This window comes from Camelus bactrianus, chromosome X (assembly GCF_048773025.1).
Source record: "Camelus bactrianus isolate YW-2024 breed Bactrian camel chromosome X, ASM4877302v1, whole genome shotgun sequence".
NCBI lineage: Eukaryota > Metazoa > Chordata > Mammalia > Artiodactyla > Camelidae > Camelus > Camelus bactrianus.
In genome coordinates this window covers 94,743,284-94,756,726 of record NC_133575.1, presented here as the reverse complement: position 1 = coordinate 94,756,726, position 13,443 = coordinate 94,743,284, and the positions used below count along the sequence as shown (strand labels likewise).

The following is a 13,443-nucleotide window of genomic DNA, read 5'->3' as shown; positions in this document are numbered from 1 at the left end:
CCCAGAAATCTAGATTTTTATGTGAGATCTCTCACTTTTTAACTATTAGTGACCAATTCAATAAAAAGTAAAACAAATAAGACACTGAAAAGACCATTAATATATGGTTTTGCAAAAACAACAACAACAACAAAAGTCCACAAATGCAAGCTAGATCTGAGGCATAGGTTGCCAGTTTGTGACCTGTGCTTTAGACTTCTGTAAATAGATAGTTCTTAAGTTTTTTTCCAGCTTTACTGAAATATAATTAATACATAAAATTGTAAGATATTTAAAGTGTACAGTGCAATGATTTGATATATGTAGACATTGTGAAAGGATTCCCCCCATCAAGTTAGTTAACACATCCATCACTTCATATATTTACCTTTTTTTGTGTGTGCTGAGAACATTTGAGTTTTACTCTCTTAGCAAATTTAAATTATGTGAAAAATTATCAACTATAATCACCATGTTATACATTAGATCTTCAGCTCTTATTCATCTTATAATTCAAAGTTTATACCTTTATACCAATCTCTATTTTCCCCACTCCCAGTCCCTGGCAACCACTTCTCTATTCTTTTTTTTTTTTTTCCCTGTAAGTTTGACTTTTTTTTTCCTTTTTTCAGATTCCACATACAAGTAGTACTCTGTCTTTATCTGTTTGGCTTATTTGACTTAACACAATGCTCTCCAGGTTCACATTTTCCTTATCCATTCATCTGTCAGTTGACACTTAGGTTATTTCCATACCTTGGCTACTTGTGAATAATGCTGCTATGAACATGGGAGTACAGATGATAGATGGTTTTTAATTTCAAATTCAATACATCACAAATAAATCTAACCTGACAGTGAGCTGGACATTAGCATATAATCCAGTACTTCTCACCTTTCAACGATATTACATTTGCATCTAGATATTTCTTTCAGTTTCATGGTGACCAAGTAAATAGTCTATAAAGGTTCCACCTGGTCAAAGCCCAATTCAAAGTGGTACAGGCTTAATGAGAATCTGGCATAAGACCCGATTTTTCTTTTCTAGTAGTTCCCATTTATGTTGGTCTCCATGGAAATCTAGGATTTTCCCTAAATATGCATACATATAATTCCCTGAAAGAAGTTATTAAAGACAAGGCTAACCTTGATGCTGAAGACACAAATTAGGAAGTTCAGTCAAAGTAACTCTACTAGTGGCACCAAATATCTAACTAAAAATAGTGAGTGTCTTGCTGAAACTCTTAGGTTTATTTTTCCTAGTATTGTGAGAAAATGAAGTGTGAAGATAGTAGGCACATAGGAGGCTTAGTGAAAAAGGCTTGAACAAATGTACATTCCGCTGCTTAGACAGATTTAGCCGTTTCATACTTCGGTATACTAAGAAAAGCTAATTTACACATCAATTGTTGGACTTAGACTAAAAAATATGAAGGTCCTTTGGCAATCCATTGGACAAGTGTCTTGATAATACTGAATTCTGTTCCATGGTGAGTAGTATTGTGTCTAATTCCGGGCATTGCATTTGAAAAGAGCAGCCCTACACTAGAGTATGGTCAGAGTGAGCAGGATAATTCAACCTAAAAGACTTACTGTCCTAGTTCACTGGGGATTGAGGAAGTTCCCAAGATGCAGGACTTTCAGTGCTAAAACTAGGAAAACCAAGATAAGTTGGTCACCCTAAGGAGAACTTGAATCCATGCTACAGATAGAAATGCTACAGGATTTCAGTACATTTACCTGGGAGAAGGCCTGTTAAATCTGTGTATACTTAAAGACTGCTGTCATTTTCTTCTGCATAGCCCCAAGAGGTTGTAAGGATCAATAGGCAAAGTTACAGATTTTGGTTCAGTATAAGAAAAAAACTATTCACAGCCTAAACATGGAATGGGATAGATCAAGAAGTAGACTTTGATGAAAATCCTCAAGTAATGGGGAGCATTTGGTGTAAAGATATATTAGGAATGTTGCAGGGACGATTCAAATCTTTGAAGGAGAGGAAGGGGTTTGGATTATATAGTCTTAAGGGTCCCTTCCAATTCTCTTTATAACCTCTATGGTTCTATTATGATCATAGAATATTTTGATTTAAGTAAGACAACCAATGTAAGTTTGAAAACTTCACATTCACTATCAAAAAAGTAATAGAAAAATTTTGAAAGAGCAAAATAAGGAGAACCTTAGGGCAGGAGAGAAACCAAAATTAATCTGAGGTTAGTGTAACAAGTGATGTAAGCTGTCAAGTCACTTTAAAGCAGGCAGCCTCAGATAAGAGATCAGCCATGGATGAGGAAAGACTATTTTAGAAGAGAATGAGAAACAGTCACCGAGGATGGTAAGGTAATTCAAGCATTAAATTAATTCTTACATGTTTACTAAAGAGATGACGAAAAATATGCCTACTCCTCTGTGTCTCAAGAAGAGTGTTTAAGTCACCAGGGTGACTGAAATGCCAAGAATCCAGACAAGATTAGTGGCAAGTATTAACCCTAAGTTTGCCTGCACCAAATTTCCGTATCATCTAAGAGAGAAACTTTAAGGCTGTCCTTGACTCATTGAATTTGGGTTAAGTAGCACCAGGAACTGGCAAAATGGAAGTCAGAGTCATGCCCAAAGTACTTCCATCTGTTTGGAACCAACCAGTTTTAGCGCCCACAGGACAGAACAGCCCTTCACGAGATTGAATGAAAAAGAACTGGCTCAACTCCAGACCCTGAGGCACTAAAACAAACCTGAATTTCATTTTCAAAACCTCGCTTTCATAACAGTCTACTTGAATTCGCTAATTTGCAAAACTTTCCCACCCCTATTTTCTTATCTGTATTAAGGATGAATTTTGTCTTCAAAATAATCAAGGCATGAGCGTAAATTGTAGTAGGCTTCAAACAAAATTATAAAAACAGAACAAAAGTTACACTTGCTGGATTCTCACTGAATACATAGCTCTGTACTAATTATTGAGGGGCTACAAATATAGCTGCATCCTCTAACTTCAGTGAGCTTGCAGTCCCTGGGACAAGACAGGACAAAAATATTGCAATTTGACAAATGTTAATTGAGTACTCACTAATGGGGTTCGATACTTTCACACAGTTGTCTTAGAGTGGATATCGTTCACATTTTACAAGTGAAACAACTTGAATTGCCCATAGGGTAATGATGTGTATCTTTTTGCCCTGTTCAGTCCCAGTTTGCAACTGTTGTTTTCATATAATTTTTAACAGCATCCTATTTCACTCTCCAAATTTCCTCAGTTTTGATTATAAGTTATGTGGTCACCTCAATGATCACAGTAGTAGATGGCAGACCTGAGATGAAAATAATGTTCTGCTGATTCTTGTGCTCTTTTGAAAGTGGTCTTAAAATGGATACTCTGTGGTGAGAGTATGACAGAAAAGAATTGCTATCTTCTAAAAGTCCACTGCTAACAGTACCACTTCCACACAATTACTCATTCGTCCTTCTGTAAGCCCTCTTCTCCCTCTGTGTCTTGCTGCCTGCATGATCATCCTCATCTGTCCTTTCCTACCTGTATCAGGGCCACTACCACACATTTCAACTTAGGACTGTAGAACCTCAATATTTGCACTGTTGTTGCATCCAAAATCCTGGCCTCAGGCTTTCTTGGCTCAATCACAATCAAGCCACATGGGACACCCATTCCCATGATCATTTATTGGATACCAAATGATTAGCAGGAACTGTTCCACCTCTTAAAAACTAAAATTCCAAAACTACATATAAACCAAAACTTCCTTTTATTCCAGCTTTCCTACCATCATTCCTGCCTAACCAACTTCCTCCAGTCTCATTCATAGTTACTATTTGTTCACTCCCATGTTTTCTACCAGATAAACGATTTCTGGCTTCACTTTCTTTTCTGCTCAGTCTGGATTCCATGAAAATCTCATCTATTCCTATGATTTGTGTTTTTGTTATATTCAAATCACATGAAAACAGAGTCATATGTTTATAGCCATAGCACTTCACATAAAAACCTGGGTTATAATGGGTACTTAACACATACACGTTGAATAAAGAAATTATGACGTGGGATTTCTTGCTCGACATTAAATTTTCTCCTTTGAATTTTCATAATGCAGTTATAAATAGCATATCCAAAAGGGCTAGGTGGTATATCTCTGGTCTAATGAGGCTACAGTAATTAGTCAAATCCTCAGGTGAACCGGCTTGCTTTGAACTACTACATGAAAATCGAATAATATCCTAATCTTTGATCAGCTATGCCACTTACTATTACTTTTATGATTAGATTTGATAATATTAGAACCTATAAATCCCTTTATTCCCTCCTAGGTACTTAGCAATTTATTTTAATTGTTGGCCAGTAGGTAGGTATGTAGTGGCTCCTGGCCTTTGGGCTCATGCCCTAAATAGTAGGAAGTCCTACAGGAACAGTCAGCTTACAAGTACTGTTAGCACTACGCACCGCATATGAGAAGTGCTCCAGAATTCACTGATGGACAAGCATAGTTTCTCACTCACACATGCACCGAAAAAATTAAAATGTAATTATATTAAAAGAGCCAAATGGAAACATTTTAAACATTGTGTTTTTAAAAAGTATGTACCATTCATTAAGCGATATTTTCAAAATATAAACACCTTTGTATAATGAAATACCTTATTTGTAAACATTTGACTACTTTAAATAACTCTGTAATATAAGTAGGTCTTTGTGAAATTTCTTTTTTTACTCACCCTGAAAGTTTCTTGAATTCCAGGCTTATTTGTAGTTATGCAACCTCTATCCGGCTTTACTTCATTAGTCTTTGGTAGACTTATGTTTCTGACAATGGCAGTCTAGTTACTTTCAGAGCAGTCCATCTACTGAAGACACCAAGAATATGTGGATAAAACATAAAAATAATATTTTTATATAAAATAATATAATGTAATATAAATTACACACAAATAGTATATATTCTACATATTATGTGTTTGGATATATACTTATAATTATTATATACTATCAAAACTACTAATTATAGTTCAAAAGTCATAAAAGAAGAGAATTCTTATTAAATATCTAAGGTTTTCAGTTGGGAATTTGAAGACCTACACTCCATTACTACACTACTAAAATAGACAAACCCTTACAAGGACACTCAAACCTTCATGGATTAAGGAAATCTGAGATTGCTACTGCCTTCACCCAGCTATTTACAAGAATGAAAATTAAATCATCTCTAGAGGAAGAAAACATCATACAGAACCTCAAAATTATGTACAGTTTTATACATAATTCTTTGGCTTTGAATAAAATATAACCAACTTTGCACAAGTAATGGATTTGAGAAATTAAAGAAAAACTACACACTAAAAATAGACAAACAGGAGATTCATATGTTGAGCAGAAATAATATTGAAGAGGTATTGTCTGAAAACATTACAAACTGATAAAAGAAATTAAGCCACAGATTAAAGAACTTCTATAAATGCCAGGAATGTGAATACAAATAAGATAACGCCTACATATCATTAGAGAACTTCTAATAACCAAAGGAAAGGGAAACTATTAAATCCAGCCAGAAAAAAATATATTAGCTTCAAGGGAGCAAAAAGTACAAATGTAGATAACTTAACTGAAATTGTGTAATTATATTTTCAAAGTTCTAAAAGAAAATAGTTGTTAACCTATACTTCTATAAATAGTAAGAAACTTCAAAATGAAGGTATCAAAAGGTACTTCTGACGAAGATTGAGTAGCAGGTATCTAACAACCCCTTCCACCAAGAAAAGTCATAATGTTATATTAAGAATAAAAAGTGGTTTGAAGGCATAAAAGCACACCCAAGACTTGAGTCAAGCTCACAGGGAGAATGAAGACAAATTGGAGCGTGTATAAAAAACACAAAAAGAGTTGTTTAAAGACATACGAGTGGCACCAAGACTTGATGTATCAAGGTCAAGAGAGGATGAAGGCACACTGAAGTAAACCCTAAAACTGTGGCTCTTCTTCCTTTTAAGACATTTTCCAATTCTTACAAGGAGCATGAATGCTAACAAAAAGCAGATTTCTTGAGCTTGCAGCAGTTTCACTGGGCTTAGAAAACAAATGTTAGCATTTAGGACTACCAAAAAAGCTATAAATTAAGGGCCAATTTTTCAGAGAAAAGAGAACCACAGCAAAGTAAATCTAACATTCTACATACAAATTTCCCTTGAAGGAGTTTTGTACATTCCAAACTTTACTTGTAAGGAGGGTTATTCTGAGAAACCAAACAAAAAGTATCTGCAGGAGGTGAAATGGCTAAGCAGAGATTACACACTGTTATGGCACTAAGGAGTCAAAAAAATAGAGCGTTAGGACCTGCAAAGGACAAAGCACCCTGGTAAATGATCAAGGCTTTCTCTAAGACTCTGAGAGGGATGTATCCCAGAGAAAGGACAAAATCTAACTAGACTAGCCTCAACAGGATCAAGGCAATTTGACCATACTCTATCTTCCTATAAGAAGAAAAGTATAAAATAATGAGATCCAGAGCCTCTAACTTTTTCTTGAACAATGTCTACTATTCAATTAAAGTTAACAGGTATGGCATGAAACAGGACCAACTGACTTAAGTCCAAGAGAAAAGGCAGTCAATAGAAACAGACCCACTGGTAATCCAGATACTGAAGTTATCAGACATAAACTTACAAATAACTATGATGAGTGTCTTCCACAATGTAGACAGAAAGATGGGAAATTTCACAGAGAAATAAATAATAAAAATAATCAAATGGAAATCTTAGAAATAAAAATTAAAATGAATTAACAATTTAAAAGTTTAAATAACCCAAATTAAGAATTTGATAGTTACGTTGAACAGCAAATTATACAGTGTACAATAGATGAAGAGTGAACGTGAAGGTAGGTCAGTAGAAAATGTACAGAATGAAGCACAGAGAAGAAAATAAAAGTACAAAAGGCCTATTATATGTGTAAACAGAATCGAAGAAGAAAAGAGAGAAAATGGATCAGAATATTTGGAATAGTATCCGCCAATAGTTTTCCAAAAGTGATGAATACCATCAAGTTGTAGGTAAGAGAATATCTATGAACCCCAAGCAGTGTGTGTGTGTGTGTGTGTGTGTGTGTGTGTGTGTGTGTGTGTATCCACACAAAGCACATCAAGGTAAAACTTCTGAAAATCAAAGACAATGTCAAAATCAGTCAAAGGAAATTTTTAAAAGTTCCAAAATCATCAGTAAGACAAATAGCTGACTTTTCTTACAGGAAAGACTAAAGGAAGAATAAAATAGGAGTTCTTTAAAGGACTGAAAGCAAATAGCTGCAAACTCACCATACAATTTATAATGAAAATACTTTCATACATGCAGGCAAAATAGAAAATCTTCAGACAAAATAGCTTAACAAATTAATTACTAGCAAATTTGCCCTAAAAATACTAAAAAGGAAATATTTATGAGAGGGAAATGATCTAAGGTAAAAGTAAAGTAATGTATAAAAAGAATGATGAACTCCTGAAAGGGTAAATTTAAATGAATATTGATCATTTAAAGCAATAATAATGCTAAATTGTGTGACTTTAAATATGTGTAAAATAAAAATTCTTGGCAACATGTCACAAAATGTAAGAGGAGTGTGAATAGAGGTAAAATATTTAAAGATCCTTGCATCTTTGTGAAGTAATAAAAGCACTAATTTATATCACATATTAATGAGACAAGAATACATGTTGCAATCTCTAGGGTAACCATTTTAAGATTTATTACTAATTAGTTAATAAAGGAAATACTAGAATAAAATTTTGGTTTATTCAAAAGAAGCCAAGAAAGGATAAAGAGAAGAACATAGCCAAGATAAGCCAAAAAGAAAGTACATGGTGTATTAGCAAATATAAATCCACATACATCAGTAACTATGTTAAATAAAAATGACTAAAGACTCTAAATAAAAGACAAGTATTATCACTCTAAAAATGAAAATAAAATTCAAATACATGCTGCTTGTCTGAGACATACCTTAAATATAAGGAAATATAAAACATAAAAGTAAAGGGTGAAAAAAATACACTCTGCATACAATTAACCCAAAGTAAGCTAAATTAAAAGAAAAGGCAAGAGGGTAGGAGATAAAGAGACAAATTTCATAATGATAAAATGCCAACTCAACAGGAAAGAATAATTCTAAATCTGCATGCACCCAATAATATAGGTTAAAAATATATAAAGCACACATTGGCAGAAAGGAAAGAATGCACAAAGCCACAATCAGATTAGGAAACATTAACGTATCTGTCCCACTAAATGACAAAACAACTGGAAAAAAAAAAAAAATCTAGTGAGGATATGGAAGATACAAACAAATTGTCTTAGTTTAGGCTTTCCCAGAAACAGATTTGGAGACAAGGACTTAAATGCTACTTATTGATTTGGGAGGTCCAGGGAATACTGGTAGTGGGCTGGGGACTTGTTGAAGGAAATAAAAGCCAACTACTGCTATGTACTGGAGCTTATTCTTGTCAGTCATCTTTGAGAAAAAGTGAAAACAAACAAAAACTTCCTCAGTATTATCCCAACCAAGGAGTAATAAATCTGGACTATTTATACAACTGCTCCCAAGAGTCATCAGTTATAGGGCTACTCTCTAGGGGAGTAAATTCTCTTGCATTTCTGGCCCACAATGTGCACATGGTCAGCATGACCCTCCACCTTTTTGGCAAAGCCCTCAGTCACAGAGCTGCAAGTCGCGGACAACTGAAGTAAGCCAAAGCACATGGTAGCAGCCCAAGGACATGAATGAGAGCATCTGCTACAACAATTAACAAAAATGACCTACTTGACATTTATAGAACATTGCACTAAATGACTGTAGCATACACATTATTTCCAAGTGCACATGGGGCATTTATCAAAATAAACCATATACTGGGCCATAAAGTAAGTCAACAAATTTTAAATGATTAAAATCACACTGAATATGTTCAGTCATGATAGTGAAATTAAACTAGAATTTAATAACAAAATGATAGCCAGGGAAATCCCCAAATGTTTGTATATTAAATACTATACTTCTAAATAATGCACAGCTCAACTTTTAAGAAAAAAGCTAACGTCGTCCAGTGTGGCAGGGAAGGCCTCCCTGAGGTACAAAAAGGTATGCCAAGACATGGGAATCAGTCAGAGAAAAAGAGTATGTCCCATACAGAGGGAATGACATGTGTGAAGGTTATAGAAGTCAGGGAAGGCTTCCTGGAGGGGATTGAAACGGGTCTTAAAAGATTATTAAGATTTGGCTGGGCAGAGGGAAAGAAAAGAAAGGATACTGCAGGCAGGAAGGAGAATTTGAGTAAAAATGTGAATGAACTTTAATGAAATCTAGATTCTTTGCTGGGTAGCCATAGGGAGAAATAGCCATAGTTGGAGAAATAGGATGGGATCAGATAATGGTGTGAAGAGCAAAGATTTTAGCTATGGCCTATTACAAAGAGGTGCATGTGTATACACTATGTAGCAAGCTTCTTTTTATAAGGAAGCTCCAGTAGAACATTATTTAAAACCCTACATGTACGCACAGAGATATCAAAAGCCACTGAGTAAATAAATCCCTTTAATAGCACATGTAAAAGTGATCCACCTTCTGTTCCAGGGAAAGCTATCTTCTGTTTAGTATATATTGTACCAGCAGGTTGCTATCAAGCCCAATATTATTTAGTAACAGATTGTTATAGTAGAACAATCTAATTCAGCCCATTCTTGGTCTTCCAGCAGTCCAGCAGTAATGGACTATTTCAGTGAATTGAATATTCTGTACATTTTCCATGCAAATACAGAGCGTTTAGCAACATTTACAGAATTTGAGCACAATTCAAGTCACCTAATACAGATTAAGAACTCAAAATTCATGTGCTTAAATTAGCTTTCAGTTCATCTCAATTTATCTTTCTTTGATGATTCAGAAAGCTCTTTAGGATCTTACAGGATCATCTACTGAAATATTGATTCTCATGTGTTCAGAAGTGCTGGGCCTAGAAGTGTCCAGTTAGGGGTTGCTGAAGAAAATACTTTGTTATAAGGTGATGCTCTAAACCAGTATTGGGAGAGCATGATGAAGTATTGGGAAAACCTTGAAGAACATCCTGCCAACATTTGTACAGATTTGGAAAAGAAGAATGTCTTCTGTGCTGGGTACAAGGGATGTATGACTGTGTATTCCTCATTACAATCCCCAGGGAAGATACTGCTTCAGTCTGAAATCATTGTAGACATCTTCTATAGCTCTCTCTGTTCATTCACAATGATTGCCCTCTACATCCTTAGTCTAGCCTCTCATTTCAAGATGAGAGTGCACCATCCTTGGAGTCTGTTACCTTAGGTTTCAGATCTCAAGAGTGCTGAAATCCAGGATACTGTAGGTGGAGGAATTAAGGTAAGACACCACAGTAGGAATCCGGAGAAACAAGGAGGCATTACAATATACGCAGGATGGTATGGAGAACTCAGAAAATAGAGACGAAATGTATTGTACTGTTAAAACAACTTTGAGGTCCAGAGAGTGGTGGGGAGAGAACTAACATTTAGTAAGGTTGAATCTTCACAACAATTATTATTAATATATTATTTTTGTGAAATCATCCCCATTTTACAGTCAGGAAAACTGAAGTTCAGTAAGATCAACTAAACTAATGTACATAACCTGTCCATGCTCGTACAGCTAATAAGTCTTTGAATCAGTACCTAAACTCAGATTTGTCTGATTCCAAAGCTGCTCTCTCTTTACCATTCTATACACTCTTGCATCCATTTTGGCAATAGCTCAGGAAAGTAAAGGGGACAATACTAACAGCTAAGATGTTGAGTGCTGCGTGCCAGGCAGGGAACTTAGCACTTTCCCACATATTATCTCATCTTAAAGTTTTAGTAACTGAGGTCCAGAAAGCTTAGGTAACATGTCTTAAATCACATACTAAATGTGGGAACCAGGATTTGAACCTAAACCTGACTCCAGTCTACTTTCTTAAGCACTATGCTATATTTGACTAGAAGCATACCATATATATCCCAGCCTGATTTTTGCCACTCAAAGTCAGAATGCCCAGAGTTCTTCATCCAAATAGGATATAAATACGCAATTAGGAAGTTGTATTCATATTTTAAATTTCTTTTATTGGTTTTGCTCCAGACAACGAGAAGATACTGCAGTACCTAACAAAGAGGAGTAGCGAGAGTTTTGTTCAGGGATAATGCCCCTTGGCAAAGGGCTATCTCCTGCAGCATGTAGTGCCTATTTTGAAGGGGCAATATCTGGTTCAGAGCCCAGGCTAGTAAGGAGATTTGCATGGTGCCAAACTCACCAGCTTCTTCCAAACTCGTTCATCTTCTGTAACCTTCCCTAGTATGCTCTTCCCTTCCTCAGAGAGCTGCACCCTAGCCAAACAACTCCATATCCTTTCCTCTCCTTCAGGAAAGAAATGCAGTAATAAATTGCATGTATTTGTCCTCAAGCTTGTGATATGCCCGAGGGGTTTCCAGTACTGTTTGGTTCTCTAGAAATCCAATTCACCAAAAAAAGAGAAAAAAAAAAAGAGATAGAAAAGATCAAATCCCTTGCTATATTAATGTAGTCCTATGTTACCTGTAATTACACAAGCTGTAGAAAGGTCAGGGTTTGAAATGGTACAGACAGATTCATGACTCCTACTCACATGTTACTCATCTAAAATAGTGGTGTCAGAGGGGAGGGGTAGAAAGAGCTGGCAGATGTGTTCTAAGTGTCCTATTTCCCATCAGGCCCTTCCACTAAGGAATTCTTTCTTAGGGGATAGCTTCTAATCTGAGGAGTGTCTAAAACAGGTACAAGGTGATGAGACGAGGCACCCTGCCTCCGGCCAATAGCTCTCTAGACGCAGGAGTGGATATACGAAGGCCTGTGGGCCAAATCCAGACTGTTATCTGTTTTTATAAATAAAGTTTTACTGGAACACAGCCATACCTATTCATTTAGGAACTGTCTATGACTGCTTTGCTATTACAACAGCAGAATTGAGTAGTTGTACCAGAGAATATATAGCATACAAGGGTGAAAATGTTTACTATCTTGTTCTTTACAGAAAAAAGTTTGTAACTTCTGGTCTATGGCAACAGTTGACTTGGAAGCTGTCAATGAATACAAAATCAACCCCGACAAACAAATGTCCCTTAGGTACCTTCTGTTTCCTTTCACCCTCCTGTTGTTCTCTCAACTTCACCGGAGATCCCAGAAGGAAGATACCCTATAAAAACTAATGTGGAGCTCTTTAAGGAAATTATGATGGCAGTAAATGGAAAAAAGGGTAGACTGGGGAAAAACCTTTAGAATATAACACTTAAAGTGGTAGGATTGAACTGAGAAGAGGGTAAATTTAGGAGGGTTAAGTTAGCATGGGGACACTTAGGATGTCAGGGGAGAGGATTTTTTAGGTCATGATAGTTTCCTAGTGCCTATTTAGTCTTCAATGTTTTACTACAAACTTCCTAACTCATACACTGAGAATAGGAAGTAAATAACTCTTCTCTAGTCCCTATATTCATTCATTCATTCATTCATTCATTCATTCAAAGTTTTAAGTCGGATACTAGATTGAGTGTTGATAGTGTAACGGTGAATAATCAGGGCTTGTTTTCTCTTCTCATGGGGCCTATCGTTTAATGGGGAAAACAGGAATTAAAGATATGCTCACAAGAATTTATAATTCTGATAAGTATCACAAAGGAAAACTGCAGGATATCTAAGAGTGTATGAGAAGTCCTAATCCAGATTGGAGGGATGGGGGTAGGGTAATAATAACAGCAACACTGATACAGAACATTTAAGCTAAGACTTGAAGAGTGGATAGCAGTTTGTATGAATAACTATTTTTCCTATCCCTATTCTTGCCTGGGGTATGAATTTGGTGTCTTCAAAGACTTGAAAGGAAACCAGGTTCCTTAGCAAGGGTGAAAGAAATAGAACATTAGGTTGAATATATAGGGAGAGTACAAATCACATTGAACCTTGAAAACTCTAGAATTGTATTACAATAATAATGAAATACAATTTATGAGCAATGGGACATCATGATTTCACTTATAGTTTCGTTCCATTACTGCAGGAAGAAGGTAGAGAATAGATGAAAAGGGTGAGAGGCCATAGTTTACATGGGCAAAGGCTTAGGGGGCTCTTGCAATAGCTTCTGTTTCTCCTCACTTTTATTCATCTTTTTTTTTTTTTTTTTTTTTGCCTTTTCCATACTCCCTGCTTTTCTGCTTACTCTTTTTCCTTGTCTTCCTCTCCTCCACTCTAAATGGTCCACTGCCCTTGCATTTCAGCTCTCAAGCTTATGCCATTAGTTTTACTGTTTAGCAATCAAATCAGCTCTTGTGGACTGGCCTGGGAAGCCAGACTCCACTTAAAGTGTTGGAACATAGGTTGTTTGCCAGGTTGAGGTTTGTCTGTAGGGCAACTTGTGTTCAGAA

The 13,443-nt window shown here is 35.9% G+C and overlaps 1 long non-coding RNA gene across 12 annotated transcripts in view; it reads right to left on the bottom strand.

Moving 5' to 3' along the window:
- The window catches only part of LOC123619413 (uncharacterized), an 874,904-nt gene that overhangs the window by 145,028 nt on the left and 716,433 nt on the right, over positions 1-13,443 (bottom strand). For 11 of the 12 annotated variants that reach the window (XR_012504656.1, XR_012504652.1, XR_012504653.1 and 8 more), the window contains one exon: positions 4,702-4,830. This is a non-coding gene — a long non-coding RNA (uncharacterized LOC123619413). The remainder of the gene's footprint in view (positions 1-4,701; positions 4,831-13,443) is intronic. The other variant, XR_006728016.2, reaches the window with a different exon arrangement.